This window comes from Myotis myotis, unplaced genomic scaffold (assembly GCF_014108235.1).
Source record: "Myotis myotis isolate mMyoMyo1 unplaced genomic scaffold, mMyoMyo1.p scaffold_m19_p_14, whole genome shotgun sequence".
NCBI classification, from domain to species: Eukaryota; Metazoa; Chordata; class Mammalia; order Chiroptera; family Vespertilionidae; genus Myotis; species Myotis myotis.
Window position 1 is genome coordinate 13,579,704 of NW_023416318.1, and position 18,754 is coordinate 13,598,457.

At 42.0% G+C, this 18,754-nt stretch overlaps 1 long non-coding RNA gene across 1 annotated transcript in view; it reads left to right on the top strand.

Moving 5' to 3' along the window:
* Window positions 1-18,754, top strand: part of LOC118668898 — a 56,974-nt gene that overhangs the window by 37,332 nt on the left and 888 nt on the right. Inside the window, exons 5-6 of the long non-coding RNA XR_004971793.1 lie at window positions 3,214-3,324; window positions 18,577-18,663. This is a non-coding gene — a long non-coding RNA (uncharacterized LOC118668898). The remainder of the gene's footprint in view (window positions 1-3,213; window positions 3,325-18,576; window positions 18,664-18,754) is intronic.

The window sequence follows — 18,754 nt, forward strand, 5'->3', positions numbered from 1 at the left end:
ACATATGTGGGAAAGATACCAATTGGCTGTAGGGGAGGATTAAAAAAAGCCTTTGTTCTTTACTCTAGGTCTCATTGCAGTGTAACCCACAAGTGTCAAAACACCACTGGCAACACTGGTTTAGTGTGTAAGAGGCCCTGTCCTATTCAAATAAAATCTGTTGGTCTATCCCAAGCAGTAAGTAAGTCATGATGGGGCAGAGGTGAGGGTGTGGTGTGCCCTTACTGCATTTCCTGGAGCTGGTGGCACCTGTTATGTGACTATTGCAGTGAATTATTACTGAGTAAACAAGAGGTGTCTCTCTCTTGCTTTTCTAAGGGAGACCAGATGGCAGTGGGTGTTGGCCAAGATCCAGGGGATCCTGGCCTCTGCGCTGGCAGAATAGACAGCTTGAGAGGTCAGGTGATGGAATAAGAAGAGACAGAGCTAGTCTATCAACTGATGTCATGTTAGGGGACCTAGAATGTGTCCTGCCCCTCAAAGACTTGCCTCAGCGATTTGCTATTGTTTGGAGTTCCATAGTGAAACTTTCCCCCTAGATTTAAGTCTTTGAGACCCTACTAAAAATGAGACTCCAGGAAGGGGTTTGATTGTGAAGCATCCTGGTCATCTAAGTGGAAGTGTGATTCAGCTTATGAGATTAATTTCTGAGAACTAGATTAAAGCAAGGGACTGAGAGGAGAGGACACTGTGCTCCTAGTCATAGGGACAGGAGGGAGACACCACTGAGTTGGATAAAAAGGCTCTGCAAAGAGAAGTTGGGTCCCTAAAGAAACATTTTGTTTCCTTCACAATTTTGTCTGAGAGAAAACCAGCAGCTGAGGGTGGTGGGGATGGAGGCTCTTGACCATAAGAAAGGGTGTGGGGCAGAGATTTCCTACCTGCGTGCTGGGTATGCAAGCACATTATTGTCTGGAGAGCAGCTGATAGGCAAAATGTAACAAGGAGTGCAGGACCTTTGGGTCTGTGGTTTGCTGTTATGTCCTCAGACAAGACTGTCACAGGTCTTAGGAAGCAAGAGGAAGCTTCACAGAAATGATGTAAAGTGGTGGCGCAAAAGAGGCCGCTGATGACAACATCGGCAGGGTACTTCCTCAGTGACCGCTGGTCACAGACAACTTGTGGTCTTGATTTCCCAATGAGTTGTGCTGAGCCGGGGCTTTATGGGAAGGCAAAATAAGCCATGTCAAAAGCAATGACAAAGCACTTGGGTGTACGTGCACGTTCCCTTGATCACTAACTTTATGGAGCCAAAATAGCTAATCCAGAGGCTGCCAGCGTAGCACCTGTGATTCAGATCTACAACTTTTTGGCCTGAGTTACTTCAAAGTGAGAGAGCCTTCCTAATTGACTGTGCATCTTCATGATCTGAATTTTCACATTTTTTCCTCCCCCAGGGGATCTCTGACAGAGGCAACCCAAACCTCTGCCTTTCCCAGCTCCTCACAGATGGATTCATGGATGTCCTTCACTCTTAGGCTTCAACTTTACTCTGTTTACTTTCCTACCCTAAGTCAAGAGCATTTTATTTTTTTAAAATATATTTTATTGATTTTTTACAGAGAGGAAGAGAGAGGGATAGAGAGTTAGAAACATCGATGAGAGCGAATTATCGATCAGCTGCCTCCTGCACACCCCCTACTGGGGTTGTGCCCGCAACCAAGGTACATGCCTTTGAGCAGAATCGAACCTGGGACCTCTCAGTCTGCAGGCCAACGCTCTATCCACTGAGCCAAACCGGTTAGGGTGAGAGCATTTTCTTTTTCTTTTTTTTTAATTTTTATTGATTTCAGAGAGGAAGGGAGAGGAAGAGAGAGAGATAGAAACATCAGTGATGACAGAGAAGCATTGATTGGCTGCCTTCTGCACGCCCCCTACTGGGGATCAAACCCAGGACCCTTCATTCCACAGGCTGACCCTCTATCCCCTGAGCCAAACCAGCTAGGGCAAGAGCATTTTCTTTTGATCAGACTTTTGGTTTCATTCAGACCACTGACGTTCTTACTCATTTCTTCTGGCATATTTTCCTAGAGAGCTGTCCTAGAAATGATCTCTATCACTCACCTCCTAAAGTTTGACAAGGTTTGGACTTCCATCCTTACTGGAATGAGTACAATGCTGTGGAGGTTTCTGGAGGTACCACACCCCATCCTTTCCCCCCCCCAACCACTGTAGCCCATACACAAGATCAAATGATGTAGCTGGATCTGCTGATCACCAAGATTTTGGAGCCAGTACCTCCAATAGGGAGGGACTCCTGGTCATGTGTACTATGCCCTAAATGACAATCTACCTCCCCTCCATGTCACCTATATTTTGGCTTTTTATTAAGAGTATCAAGCTCTGTCCAATTGCTTTACTCAAACCCCCTCGCCATGTCAGGACTCCACCCCTTTGTCAATTCCTCACCAGGGGCTGTGGCCTTTGCTTTGCAGCCTCCTTAGGCCAGGTCTCTTCTCTGATACTAGAGCCTTTTCTTTCTTTCTTTTTTTTTTTTTTTAAATATATTTTATTGATTTTTTACAGAGAGGAAGGGAGAGAGATACAGAGTTAGAAACATCGATCAGAGAGAAACATCGATCAGCTGCCTCCTGCACACCTCCTACTGGGGATGTGCCCACAACCCAGGTACATGCCCTTGACCTGAATCGAACCTAGGACCCTTCTGTCCGCAGGCCGACACTCTAACCACTGAGCAAAACCGGTTTCGGCTAGAGCCTTTTCTTACATCTAGATTTTGGTAGGTAGAGTCCTGTTCACCCACAAATCTCCCAGTGTTGACCACTCTGAATTCTGCTTGCTACTTTTTGGCTAATTGGATGTCATACTGATAAGTCCAGCTGCACTTCTGGAACAAGGTTCTTAGCTTAGGCCTCTATCCTGAATTTCATGCTAGCTCTCCAGCTGCCTCTGCCTTCAAAAAGAGCTTTTAATATGTATTTATAAAGCTCCAGAAGGAGATAGAGAATATGACATTTCCCAAATTTATTTGTTTAGAGAGCCAGTCCTGGCTAGTGTTTGAGCATCAACCTATGAACCAGGAGGTCACTGTTCGATTGCTGGTCCGGGTATGTGCCCGGGTTGTAGGCTTGATCCCTAATAGGGGGCATGCAGAAGGCATCCGATGTTTTTCTATTTCTCTCTCTCTCTTCTTCTCTTTCGAAAACGAATTAAAAAATACATTTAATTAGAGAACCATTTTATTTTCTGAAGGAGTATTTATTAAAATCTCACAGAATATGGAGTTTGGTGGAGCACAGTTTTGGAAAGTGTGAACCTTTTCCCCAAAGGAATGGATGGCAAATGGAGGAATTCCAGGTGAAGGTAATGTGACTATCAGTGAAAAAGATTCTGTGGGGTTGGAAATTTCTCCTTGTGTTCTTCATGGAACAAATCCACTGAACCACCTACTATTTACCAGTCTCTGCTGGAGTCACACCAGTGTTTGTTTACTGTGTGTCTGCATAAGGCCAGTTCTGACCTGGAGTGGAGCCTAAGGTGAGGAGGAAGTAGATATTCTACATTCTTTTTCCCACATTTGGATCCACTTCCCCTTTCCTCCCGCTGAAACAGGAAGTGGTGAATGGGGTGATGCCATTATGGCCACAGACATCATTGGCTTCTGGATCCAAGGAAGGAGGGCTTTGAGGCTTCTTTCCCCGTGTTTGGCCTCTTCCAAGATTTCTCAAGCACTCCTCCTGCTCCAGGACTGTCTATCTCAGCCTCAGTCTCAAGTCTCACTGCTCGTTCAGGATTTTGACTTTACTCATAGGGATCTCTGCCAAGTGGGATGGAGCTCATTCTTATGGAAAAACTGTGACGTTCTGTATTTTCTACTTTTCCTCCTCTTCTATAGCTCATAGGAAGTCCAGATTATAATAATTTTTTCAACCTTTCAATGAGATAAACCCATGTTCTGTGGGCAGGATGATCTTGCAGGTGGAGATCAATTTGGTAGGGAGGGTGATCAAGTGTCAGGAACTCAAGCTGGCATAGGTGGTACCAAAGAGGAAATCAGTCACTTCCTTTGTGTGTGATTCTCAACCAGTACAGACTGGAAGAAACTACTTGAAGCAGATAGAAATCTCTTAAGTCTTGTGACTAAGAAATTACTAGGTCTCTTTGAGACCCTGATGTATATGTCTTTACTGTCATTAGTGAGATCTTTGGTCAGCCAGTCTTGACTCAGTTGGCTGAGCTAATCATAAACAAAATAGATGGAAAGACTCAGCTTTTTAAAAAAAATATATATATATTTTTTTATTAATTTCAGAGAGGAAGGGAGGGAGAGGGAGAGAGAGATAGAAACATCAATGATGAGAGAGAATCATTGGTCGGCTGCCTCCTGCACGCCCCCTACTGGAGATTAAGACCAGAGCCTGGATATGTGCTCTTGACTGCAATCGAACCCTTCAGTCTGCAGGCTGATGCTCTATCCACTGAGCCAAACCAGCTTGGGCAAGACTCAGCTTTTAGGTATGCCCTTAGGTATGATGTTCTTTGAACATCCAACAAGTAGTATTCTCTACTCGTAAGCTCCATCCTAAGAGCCTTGGCCTATGGCACTTGTCCATTTCTGCCCCTTCTTCTGAAAGTCTTAACTGTGACGATCAGGGAGTGAGCATTTGGAGATCTTAAATAGAGCCAGTCAGTTATTTGGTCAGGCTGTAGGTATTTATAAGTATTAGTTGGCCTATAACTGCAAAAGGCTTGTTTTCTCTGACTAGTCTTTGCCTAACAGGCTCCCTACATAAAGACATTCCTTAAGATTCGTTCCTAGTCCTAGCTCTCTTCTCTCCTCCCTCTACTATCCCTGGGTGATGTCATTTATGCTTATGGTTTTAGCTACCACTGATATGTCAGAAACTCTTAAATCTCTATCTCCAACTTAAATTTCTCTTTTTTTTATAATATATTTTATTGATTTTTTACAGAGAGGAAGGGAGAAAGATAGAGAGTTAGAAACATCGATCAGCTGCCTCCTGCACATCTCCTACTGAGGATGTGCCCACAACCCAGGTACATGCCCTTGACCGGAATCGAACCTGGGACCTTTCAGTCCGCAGGCCGACGCTCTATCCACTGAGCCAAACCAGTTTCGGCAAATTTCTGTTCTGAGTTCCCGAATCACAATGGCCAAACACTATTGATGTTATAACCTGGATGGCTCTTGTTCCATATGACCCTCAGGCAGTTTTAAATCAACATATCCCAAACCAAATTATATTCTTTATCAACCCATTCTCTTCTCCCTATTCCCCTATTCCTTCCTATTCTTATTCCTCCTCCTTTGATTCTGGGCTTAGTAAATTTGTTTCTTTTTCTTTTTTAAATTTTTTTCCTGCCCTAGCCAGTTTGGCTCAGTGGATAGAGCGCTGGCCTGCGGACTCAAGGGTCCGGGGTTCGATTCTGGTCAAGGGCATGTACCTTGCCTGCGGGCACATCCCCGGTGGGGGTCGTGCAGGAGGCAGCTGATCGATGTTTCTCTCTTGTCAATGTTTCTGACTCTCTATCCTTTCCCTTCCTCTCTGTAAAAAAATCAGTAAAGTATATTTAAAAAAAATTTCCCCCCCTACATTTATTAAAGCTGGGGGGAGTGAAACAAAGAAGGGCTTAGAATAGAAGAAGCAACAGTGGAGAGCCTAGGCAGGGCTGCTTTGACTCACTAAAAAGTTAGAGAAAAGGGGATCTTGGAGACAGGTGCAGTGAGTTAGCTTGGGATGAACTGGTGCTATCCTTTGCAACCCTGGTTTCAATGAGTTTAGAATTTAGGGGATGCATGCCTGTGGAGGAAGAAGAGGGAGAAGGGAAAGGTGCAAGCATGCTCCAGGGAGGGAGAGCATGCCTGTAAACTTGTTTCTGTATCACTATCTTATACTGTTCCCCAACCATAAATTTAATAGGCTCTCAGTGTAATGAAAATGTTTAGAATATGGGTGGGTGATTTCCTTCCTTCTTTTCTCCTTTTCTCCCTTCCTCCCGTTCTTCTTTCTTTCCAGGTTGTGGTTCTTGTCTGCAAGGAATCTATAGTTGAATTCAATAGAAAAGTTAACAGATAGTAAAAAACAAAGAACAATGAAAGGTTAACTGAGGTTAAGATTCTAAGTAAAATGGAAGTCTGGAAAGGAAGCATCTGAGGGCTAAAACCTCGGGAGTAAGCATCGTGGAAGAGATGTTGACCAAGAACACCCTAGGTGGGTTAGGGATCAAAAGACCCCTTGGAAGCATTCAGAGTGGAGAAGGGATGGGCCATATGACCCTCAGCTTGTTTCTTGTGCAAGCAGAGTAATTGTCACCTTCCCCACTGGCTGCTTCGGTAAGTCATCTCAGAGCCTCATGGAATTTGGTTCCTTTAAAAAGGTTCTAAATGAGGCAGAAACCCTAAAACAAGAGGATAAATAATCTACCATCTTAAGGAAGTAATTAGCTGAAAGTGATCTAGCACAAAATACACCCCACCTAGTAAAATACCCACAAAAATCTACAGGGATCCTCTCCTTAGATTATCATTATGGATCCTCAGCAGGAGTACTTCAGTACAAGGGTATTAAAGGATTTGTGGAACCTCTGATGTGTTATTTTACATTACCTTCCTTCTTTTGAAAGCATTTCTTGTTTTAGGTAGCATTTATTTCTTCTTACCCCAGAAATGGTTTCGCTTTGAAGGATCAGTGGAGGGAAGGTCTGATGATGTTCCAAGGGCAATGATGTGAATATAGGCAACAACCTACATAGAACTATTATGATCAATGAAAAAACTAGTCCAACTAGAAAGAATTCTTGTTGGGGAGCAGAGCTCAGAATAGATTAGAAAGCCCAGAAACAGACTTGGGTTTCAGTGGGAAAGGATAGTGTTTAGGACAAATGTCTAACCATTAAAAAAAAAAATTCTGTCACCTTCTAGCAAAATAAATTCTAGATGGATTAAATATTTTTACATGAAAACTAAGGTAATAAGTATACTAGAAAATAGTTTCTTAGGGCACCAACGACAGAAACTATAAAGGAAAAAGTGTGATAGACTATCTAAAAAAATTGCAACAGGCACCATAAACAAAATAAAAAGCAGATGACAAACTGGTTACAATTGATTTGAGAGTGAGAGCGAGAGCGAGAGAGAGAGAGAGAGAGAGAGAGAGAGAGATTTGTTGCTACTTATTTTTAAAATTGATTTGAGAGAGAGAGAGAGAGAAACATTAATTTGTTGTTCCACTTACTTTGCATTTATTAGTTGCCTCTTGTATGGGCCCTGAACAGGGGTCAAACATGAAAATTTGGTGTACTTAAAGATGCTCTACCAACTAAGTTCCTTGGCCAGGGCACAAAGAGTTTTCAACATGTCTTTAAGTTGAAATGTCTCCAACATGTCTTTAAGCCACTTACAAATCAATAGGAAAAACACAAAAAGGAAATAGGCCAAAGTCATAGAAGAATAAATACAAATGACCAATAAAGCTTATAGAAAAAGGCTGTTTTAACCCAGCTGGTGTGGCACAGTGGTTGAGCATTGACCCATGAACCAGGAGATCATGGTTCAATTCCCATTCAGGGCCCAGGTTTTCAGGCTTGATTCCCAGTAGGGGGAGTGTGGAAGGCAGCCAATTGATGATTCTCTTTCATCATTGATGTTTCTATTCCTCTCTCCCTCTCCTTTCCTCTCTCTGAAATCAATAAAAACATATTTTAAAAAAATAAAAGGGGCTTATAAACAAAAAACAAAAACACACAAAAAAAGAAAAAAGCTGTTTCACTTATAATCCAGAAAAGGCAAACAGAAATGAGATATCATGTTTCAACTGTTAGACTGACACATATTAAACAAAATATTTATTGCTGCTGAGGGCTTGAGGAAACAGGAACTCATACTGTGTTGCTAGGGATATAAATGAATACAGTTTCTCTGAAGTTCAGTTTGGCATTATGTATCAAATTTAAAGTGCATACACTGTTAAACCAGCAATTTTACTTCTAGGTATTTATCCCAAGGGCAAGTATACAGAGATATATGTGTGAGGATATTTGTTACTATATGTTACTATAGAGTTTCTAATAATCAAAATGGCCATTGATAGGGTCAAATAAATTGTGGTGTGTCTATACAATGATAAATGAAATAGATCTATAATTATTAACTCAGAAAGATGGCTATAGTATATACATGAGAAAAATAGCATATGAACCTGTTTCAATTGAAATATTTATTTAAAAATTCATGCAACACATTGTTAACAGAAATTATCTTTTCTGATTCAGAAAAGAAAAAGCCACTTAAAAAAATAAGAAATAGATTCTGACTTGACTGTGGTTGGTGGTGGGTAGGTTAAAACCAGATTGGTGGACTAGGTAATGAATAGTGGTGATAAGAGCAGTGTTTATGGAAGGATTTATGGTGTGAATGTATGACATGAATGAAGTGAAAAATGCAATTAGATAAATAAGATAGTGGCAGTCTAGGTCCGAAATAATGAGGCATAAACTGGAGTAGGCAGTGGGATGATAAGTACAAGGATCATTCTGAAGGAAACACTGATTTGATAGTTTCAGTCAGGAGGAAGATAAAGAAGAAAAAGTAGCAAGTCACTGATAATACCATGGTGTCTGTCTACCCCAGTGGTTCTCAACCTGTGGGTCGCGACCCCTTTGGGGGTCAAACGACCCTTTCACAGGGATCACCGAAGACCATCGGAAAACACATATATCATTACATTTTTTGTGTGATTAATCACTATGCTTTAATTATGTTCAATTTGTAACAATGAAATTGGGGGTCACCAAAACATGAGGAACTGTATTAAAGGGTCGTGGCATTAGGAAGGTTGAGAACCACTGGTCTACCCTGTGAATTTGGAAAGTTATTTGTCATGACAGAAATGGAGGTAACTGGAAGAAAGAACCACTCTTCTAGAAGGGGAGACAAATTTGTTTCTTGGAGTTGAATTTGAAGCGCCAGATGTATATCCAAATGGAAATGTTTTGTAGGCTGGAGATTCCTATTTAGAGGAAAAGTTATTTCTAAACTAGAGGCAATAGGTGGGAGTGGGGACTCTTTAGATTTGACACCTTTAGATACTTGAGGAAGGGGTGATCATGTATCTTGGTTCTCTCTTTCCTGTTAGCAGTCCCGACGGATTCTGGAGAGGAGTGTGTGGCAGTGGTCTCAATTGGAACCTGAGTAGAGAGCTTAAGAAGAGGTAGGAGTGGGAAGTACTCATAATAAAACAACAGCCACAGCATTATTTAAGAAGCACTCTACCATTTACAAAGGCCATTATATACAGCGACTTAGCTTACACGGTCCTGAATGCTGTGTGCTATTATTTTGCTTCTTTTATATGGACACTGAGACACAATTAGAGAGTAGAATTCAAACTCAAACTCAGATATTCAGGCTTCAAATCTATTTCTCAGTTCTTCACTCTCCATCTCTTAGAGATGGATTTTCCAAGGAGGGAAAGAATAGAGCAAAAGCTGCAGCCTGGAGCTAGGGGGATCCACAGTAAGCGGTGGGAGGAAGAAGAGGGGAAGACACCAAATCACTCATAGTCACTGCCTTGTCCCCTGCCCCTTGTAGGCCCTGACATTCCTCTAAACTAGAGAATGTTGGGTTTCTGTTGAATTCAAGGGGAAAAATGTCTGAATCTGTCCATAAATAGCTTGAGGTATTTCGGAAATAAGGTTGCCAGTTTGGTTACAGCAGAGTTAGTGTGGTGGCTTAGTGGTTTATTGAATTCTGGCTTCATTCTTTTGAAAGTAATACAGTAAAAGCATATTACTTTGAGCCAGGAGGGAAGGGCTTGTCTGAATTAATTACATGAAAATAATTTTTTTACAAAGTCATTAGGTTTGTTTACTTTTGGGATCACATAGTAAATCACTTGTGTATGTGCCAGCTGGTAGAGTTCCTAAGAGGACCTGCTTTAATGAGTAAAATAACTAAAGTCTTAAGTCACTTCAGTTTTCCAGCTGACAACCATATTTATGGGTTTAAATTATTTGCTAACCCATTCTGATAGCATAATCACAAAAAGTAGTTATTTCCTGTCAGAAGTTCTGAATTAACGGGGGCCACTTTAAAGAGGTTCTTAGGCAATTGCTAGACTAATATCCTCTGAGAGTCCTGCAAGACATCCTTGCAGCCCAGTGCTTGGAGCAGGGTGTGCAGTCAGGAAGCCGTGGTTGAGTGAGTGAGTGAGTGAGTGAAGGACCAAAGAACTCTTTCTCCCTAAGGCATATTGAGCTGTAAGGAAGTCTTCCCACAGTCTCACACTGTAGCTTAGTGGGATGGTTTTGAGGACAAGTCTTTCCTTCGGATTTTGTGGTGGGAAGGGAGGAAATGGAAGCACCATGGGAAGTTTCTGCTCTGTGAGCTGGTGACTCCACAGAGAAGGGACGCTGTCCAAACCAGTAAGCTGGTGTCTGTTGAGTCCCAGTCACATGATCTTTCCTTCTAATGAGATCAGGCTGCTGAGAAAGTCTCTGAAGCAAGTGAGGAGGCCTCTAGAGGTATGAGATTTCTTATGGCAACCTGGATATTACCCAGAGAGGACAGCTACTTTCCAAGTTCTCTGGGGACCGCTCCAAGACCCTTCCTCCTCACTGCCTGGATTCTAAATCAGGAGCCTCTTGGGCTCATTGCTAGCTTTTGCTTACCCAGCCTGGCCCTGCCCTTTGTCTGTGTGCCATTGGTGATTTTTCGCCCTGCTAGAAATTACACCCTCTGTGAGGGTAAAGCAAACTGGGAGGTTCTGGATCTGGCTCCAGAGAGACTGGGGCTGTCACCTGGCCCTGCCCTATGTTTCCTGACGTGCATTCCCTGCCACTCTTTTACTCTTAGCACAGTTCTCCAAGCCCATAATTCTCCTTGTGTAAGGACTAAGGACTGGCTTCTTCAGAGGGATTGTGGGAGCAAGAATGTCAGTGCTTTGGAAGAAGCTCCTGACGTGTCTCCATGTCCTGCTTGAGGAGAATTATTGGTCTCAGAGAGATATTTAGCAGTTATATTGGGAGTGATAGGGGGACTTGGACATTCTTCATATCACAAAAGGATTTGCCACTGAGTTTTTTAAAGCATTGAACCTGCTTTTTAAGATAAAATTTTATTTTCATGCTGTAAGTAATGTGCAGTTATTCACATCAGAAAAAAACTTTTGAGACTTTCTAGGCAGACATCTTGTTTTAGAAAAGAGTAAACTTTGGAAGGGTCCAGCAAGGACAAAGTCATGCCTGTGTTGAGGAGCTGACACTCAAATGATGTGAAAGGAGTTGAAGCAGAGGGAGCAGACTGCATGAGAGGAAGTCTCAGTGCTCCTGGAGGAGCATTTCTTGGGGTATTTCTCAGGTGAAGGAGGAGACAAATGCATTCCTTTGATGTACGGGACTGTTCCAACCAATGGAGCACCATCCAGGACTGCCTCACTGACTCTTACCTTAGTCCTTTCAGATTGAACCCCAAACAACACAGTAATACCTCAGTGTTTGAGATTTTGCAAGGCATGTGTAAATAAGTAAAACCCTAAATTACAGGATGTAACTGACTTAATGCAACTTTATTAATTTCAGTATATATAAAAAGACTAATATTAAGTTAGCATAATGTTAGTGGAGGCTCTTCAGGGGGCCTGATTTAATTAGTCAATTAGATTTATTAGTAATTAGAATTATATAATCTATAATTGGTGCTTGTAAAGTCCATTCATTTATCAAATATTTATTAACTGCAGTTCTATGATAACTTGAGATAAAGTGACAGAGTATGACAAGTATAGACTAACTGTGGGAACTCAGAGGAGAGATTGTTTTGATTTTAATTTTTTTGATTCTTTATTTTTCCCCCATCACCATTTATCTCCCCTGTACCCTGTTTCACCTCCACCTCCCTCTTCCCCCTTGAGGAGAGATTGTTTTTAGTTTTTGGATCTAGAGAATCAGGGAAGCTGTATCTAAACAGCTTTCTACCTTTTTTAAAAAAAATTTTTTTTATTGATTTCAGAGAAGGGAGAGGGAAGGAGGGAGGGAGAGAAACATCAATGATGAGAGACAATCATTGATTGGCTGCCTCCTGCATGCCACCTACTGGGGATTGAGCCCACAACCTGGGCAGGAATCGAACTCTGACTTTCTGGTTCATGGATCGACACTCAGTCACTGAGCCATGCTAGCCGGGCCAGCTTTCACTGTTTTAAAGAACACTTTAAACAATCTTCCTTATACCCTATTCAGAGGTAATGTTGACACAAAGGAAATCTATTATTCCTATTATTAAAAATTATTCTTATTATTAAAACTCGGAATTAATAGCAACACAATGTATTTCCTTTCACTATGCTTCTTTGCTAATCTCTAAAGCAATTTTCCAAAGAGCAGACCTTTGGTAAATAAGACCAGTCCACTCTCTCCTATGAGACAGTACCTCTGCAGCTAGCAGATGGAAGGAGGGTGTGGACTCAGTCAGGAAGGCCACTTTTCCGAGAAGCTTTTCTGTGAAATGAGGAGAGTTAGTGAAGGGGAGACACGGGATCTAGAAGCATATCCCTGTGCTATGGAGAACGAACTAGTAAAGAGGATGAAGTTGGAGATTGAAAGAAAGAGAAAAATTGTTGAGCAAGGCGCTGGTGGAGCAGGTTACTATATCCTGAGCACTAGTACAGAGATTACACTTGAACTGAACTAGGACTAGGCTACCACCACTACCACTATTTACTGCTTTTCTACCTTCTGCTGCCACTCTTGAACACTTTTAAGTCTCATTTGATAGGGGGAGGGCTATGATAGGGCAGAGGAATTTGGTAAGATTCTGGGGAAACAGAAAGTTGGAGTTTCCTTCAGTTGGGTTTTGTTTTCTCTAGGCAGAAGTTGAGGTCATCGGCTAGAGCAGGTGGGGTATTGGGGACAGTGGCAGTTTTAAAAACGGTTGCGCGAATGGTAGTGATCAGGGTATGTGGGAGGATAACTGAACAGTGCTGCAGACCCAACTAATCATTGAAGACAATGAATTTCTAGAGGAGTCAGCCCTCATGATCGTGCTTGCTTTAGCAGCACTCAGCAACTTAGGGGTTAAAGCAGAGGACAACAGGAATGGTGTTTTGTGGGGCAAATGGTTGACTTGGAGTGAAGGGAGCATAAGAATTGGTAGCAGAGTGGTTGTCATCCAGTTGGCTAGAGGGAAGTGAATGCAAGAAAGGACTGATAAACAGCAATATAATGGGCAGCTGGTTTCAAGGAACTGGAAATCTCAATGCTGTTGAATAACAGAAGCTGTAGAAATAAAGACAAGGAGGGGTAGAAATATAGAAGGTCATGACCAGGCAAGGAGCCTGACTTAGAATGGAAAGGCAGACTCTGATCAAAAGCCAAAGCCCCTGATGACCAAACGGTCAGTAGTTGACAACAGTGAGAAGTGTAGTTATTTGGTGCAAACCTCAACAAAAGAAGGATTTTTTTTTTTTTAAAAAAAGATTGTAGGAATAATGGCTTTGCAGCAGCATTGGGACAGATTGTTTCTCCTTTTGGTACCACTGGGTACTGACTGATGAATGATTTTATGGCCGAATCTTCATTGCCCAGAAGTCAATTTCCTCAAGGAGTGCCAGGTTTTGGCAAGGGGAAGGAGGCTGGAATCATCTTTCAGTTCTGCATTCAGCACGGCCTCCTAAACACCATGGGGTTTTTAATAGTTGGGGGAGGGGTGGACGAGGGGGTTTTGACCAAGTGGGAGGGCTGCCACCAAGTCCTGGGCCTTTGGCAGAGTTTGCAGGGACCAGGGACTAAGTACTCTTGTGGGCAGAATCTCACTTGGACACTAGGGTTTTTTGAATTGTTCAGTGTCAGGTTGGGCCAGTGCCATCTTCTGTGAGAGGCTTGTGGGAAATTTTGTAAAGGTTACTTGCTTAAAAGTCTAGGAGTCGGTTGATTCTTGAGCTTTTCTATTCCTGTGGGGTCTGGAATTTATTTTTTCCTCCATCCATGATGGCAGTAAATAATGCCCTAAAGCCCACATAGTTTGAAAGAGTCTGGAAATACTCAGACTATTGTTTATAAAGATGTTTTTGGATTTGCAATGGTTCAGGATTCCTTTGACATTGTTAGTACATGACTCTAAACATTTAAGAAAGGAGCCTCCAAATAGCTGAAAACAAACAAATAAAATCTTCAGAATTCTTGTTGCCCCTTCTTAACTTGATCTATTTACACTATTGCCTTGGCTTTAAAACCAGATGTGAACAGCTCAGAAAATGATTGCCTAAACAGCCATTCCCTTCAGGAACCTAAGCAAGGTTGTGTCACCCCAGCAGAAGAGGCTGTGTGGTTCAGAGCTCAGGGTGTACTGTTCCCATGGCAGTACTTTCTAAGTTATGATTGGTTTTGCCTCATGAAAATGAGAAACTTCTATCTGGCTAAAGTTATCCCAACACACTGTGAGAAAAATTTTGCAATATATGTAAAAGACATCCTATATAATAAAGAGCTAATATGCAAATGGTTGTCACACCCTCACGCCATCACACCTTAACAGCTCAGACACTCAACACTGGGGAGGGAGGAATGGGGACCAGCCAGGCTGTGGCCCAGGAGAGGGACAAGCTGTACACCCTGCAGTCCTGAGCGTCAGCGGCTGGGGCAGTGGCCTGGGAGAGGGACAAGCCACCTGCCCTGTGGTCCTGGGAGCCTGCGGCTGCAGCTTGGGCGAAGCCGCCCACTCACGGTCCCCTGTGGCTGTGGCTGGCCCGAGAGAAGCCGACCCAGGTCCTGAGTGCCTGCGGCTGGCCAGAGGGAGGGAAGCCTGGGTCCTGGGTGCCTGCAGCTGGCCGGAGGAGGGAATCTTGGGTCCTGGGTGCAGGGCGAGGCAGAGGCGGTTAGGGGCTTTCAGGCCAGCAGGGGAGCAGTTAGGGGCGATGAGGCAGGCAGGCAGAGGTGGTTAGGGGCGATTAGGCAGGCAGGCAGAGGGGTTAGGTGCGATCAGGCAGGCATGCAGGTGAGTGGTTAGGAGCCAGCAGTCCCGGATTGGGAGGGGCGGTCGGACATCCCCTGAGGGGTCCTGGATTGGAGAGGATGCAGGCTGGGCTGAGGGACTCCCCCCACCCCCGTGCACAAATTTCGTGCACCAGGCCTCTAGTATATTATAATTTTTAAAGGCTTCCTATAAGTCAATAAGGGAAAGACAACAAACCCAGTAGAAAATGAGCAAACAACACAAATAGGCAGAGCAAATTGGAATTTCACCTAAAGAAATGCTTATCCTAGAGCACAGAGTTCTCTGAACAAGAATGTTCATTGTTTTGGTAAATATCCCTGAGAAGGGGATTGTGAAATACTATGTGGCCATGAAAACATTGAAGTAGGTTTCTGTATCATTGAAAAAAGCAAGTGCAGAGCAACATAATAGACTGTTCCCATTTATTTTTTAAGCACATTCCTATTTATTTGATTTGCAATGTATTCATTCTGTTATAAATTTTATTAGAGGGTTCATTTATATTAAAAATATTTAAGACTATTCTAATTATGATATTAATGAATGAAAAGTCAACTTATGTCTTTTGTTTAGTAAGATAAAAGGTATATTCTCCCTCCTCACCCTCTTAACTCTCTTTATTTGTTTAACTCTGTATTATAATTTGTAACTTCTGATAAGGATTTAGGGACATTTTACTATCCTTCCCTCCCCAGGAACTAAAAGGACTTCTGAGTCAGACTACTGGGCCTTGTGCCTGCTGTAGTACTTTTTGGTGTGATGAACAAAGGAATTCAAAGCTCAGAATTCTTCTTTCCCTTTTCATTGTTATTTACAGCCTTGTGGAGCCTCTGTGCCTCCTGCCTCTGATGCAGTGAGAGGGGCTGGGTCTTCCTCTGTTTGCTCCTTCTCCTTAGAAACCAAAGGAAATTTTACTAGAGTGGCTCCAGAAGGCAAGGCTTAGAGCTGGCCTAGGCCTTGGGAGGAAACATGCCCCTTGCATTTATCCTTTCCTTTCCTTTGGAGAAGCCTCTCAGCTGCTTTAAGCTTTAAGCTTTGTCTCAGGTCAGGCCCCCACCAACCTAGATGAAAAGAGTCCTTGAAGCTAACACCTTAGTTTTGCCTATTTCACTGGGGTTTGAGGCTTTAGAACTCTAGCCTGGAAACAGGAGGACATAAACCCCTTTATCTTTGAAAGACAGGTAATGCCTTTGGGACAGAAGCATTGCTTTCCTTAGACACATTCTCAGTGTCAGTGGGCCCCAGTATGGGTATATGTGAATTGTTTTGGACTTGTAACACAGGATTTTCTCTGAGCTGGACAGTTTACATTGAGTGGTGTAATACAGCAACCTCATTTTATTGTACTTCTCTTTGTTGCACTTTGCAGATAATTTCATTTTCATCAACATGGAGGCAACAAAAGATAATGACTCACTAAAGGCTCAGATGATGTTTAGCATTTTTAGCAATAAAGTATTTTTTTAAAAAAATTGATTTCAGAGAGAGGAAGGGAGAGGGAGAGAGAGATAGAAATGTTGATGAGAGAGAAACATTTATTGGCTACCTCCTGTACATCCCCTACTGGGGATCAAACCTACAACCTGGGTATGTGCTCTTACCAGGAATTGAACTGGCGACCTCCTGATGCATGGGATGATGCTCAATCAAATGAGCCACACTGGCTGGGCAATACAGTCTTTTTTAATTAAGGTATGTACATTGCTTATTTTTTTATTGAGGCACAATTGACTTATAACATTACATTAGTTTCAGGTGTACATAATAATGATTTAATATTTGTGTATATTGCAAAACAATCACCACAATAAGCCTAGTTAACATTTGTCACTGTATATAGTTACAAAAATGTTTTCTCTTGTAATGAGAACTTTTAAGACTTACAATCATACTAACTTTTAAATATGCAATACAATATTATTAACTATAGTCACCATGCTGTACATTACATCCCCATGACTTACTTATTTTATAACTGGAATTTTATATCTTTTGATCACCTTTATCCATTTTGTCTACTCCCTACCCCTATTTTTGGTAACCAATCTGTTCTTTGCATCTAAGAAATTAGTTTTTGTTTTGTTTTCAGATCCCCCATAAAAGTGAAGTCATACAGCATTTGTCATTTTTTCTTTGTTGGTATTTTTCTTTTGTCTTTTTTTTGTTTGTTTTTTTCTTTTTTTTGTTTTTGTTTGGGCAGCATTTATCTTTTTCTGTCCTACTTATGTGGCTTAACATAATGCACTCATGGTCTTTCAGTGTTGTCACAATGACTGAATAATATTTTATGGCTGAATAATATTTTATATCTATTATATCTATTACATTATATCTATTATATTATACTAGAGGCCCGGTGCATGGATCCGTGCACTGGTGGGGTCCCTTGGCTTGGCCTGTGGGATTCAAGCTGAAACCTATTCTCCTACGTCACCTGAGGGGTCCTGGATTGTGAAAGTGTGGTTCTCAGGTGATGCACCCCAGAATCGGGCTCCCTCCTCTCTGTTTCCGGGTGTGTCACCTGAGAAGCGCAGCTGCCAAGTCACTGCAGCTTGGCAGCTCCTGCATTGAGCATCTGCCCCCTCGTGGTCAGTGCGCATCATAGCTACCGGTCGAATGGTCGCTTAGGCTTTTATATATATGTATATAGATATCGATTACATTATACATCTATATTTCTATCTATATCTGTATCTCTCAAATTTTCTTTGTCCACTCATCTAATGATGGACACTTAGGTTGCTTCTATATCTTGGCTATTGTAAATAATGTTGTAATAAACAAGGGGGTGCAAATATCTTTTCAAGTCAGTATTTGTGCTTTCTTGGAATAAATACCCAGAAGTGGAATTGCTGGATCCATTCATTCTTTTTTTTTTTCAATTACAGTTTGCATTCAGCATTATTTTGTATGTTTCAGGTGTACAGCGTAGTGGTTAGGCAATCATTACTTTATAAAGTGTTCCCCCCAATGTTTCAGGTATACACCTGGCACTATACATAGTTATTACAATATTGTTGACTATGTACATTGTTTTCTAGACATAATATTATTGCACACTTAGACTACAGTTTAGTTTAAACATAACTTTTATATACACTACAAAGCCCCCAAATTCGTGTGTCTTGCTTTATTGTGATATTCATTTTATTATAGTGGTCTGGAACAGAACCTGCAATATCTCTGAGGTATGCGTGTAGAAACTTATTTAAAATCAAACTGACTATAGCTAAGTCTGTTCTATAGAGGAGTGGAATAATTCATATTTGCAGAGGAAAGAATCATTCCATTTGCATCATCACCTCCCATACACATATAGTTAATGGTGGTAGTGAGAGAGGGAAAATTCAAAACCTCTTTTTGTTCCTCAGTCTAGTCTGGGGTGGAACCTGGAGTGGATGGTTCATAATGGGGCTGACTCCAGCTCTGATGGCATTGGAGTTCAGAGGAAGGGGAATGGAGAGCTAAGTTACTCTGAGTAATATAAGGGGAGCTTAATTTCCTGATGGAAGGAGAGACCCCTTCTAAATATGAGAAATATCTGGAAGGGTGAAGGTGCCCAGCAGCATGGAATATAAAACCCCTCTGTTTCTTCATAACTTTAGGATCATCTGATGAACACAATGTTTTGAGCGAGTTTGTATATGTGTATTTTTTCCTTTTTGGTAAAGCATGGGACAGCTCGAACAGAGGTAAGAGACCAGCCTTAGAAGGTGAAATGTGAACGAGATTCCAAGTCCAGAAGGAACTGGAATCAGAGCCAAAAGGGATTGTTAAGAGCAT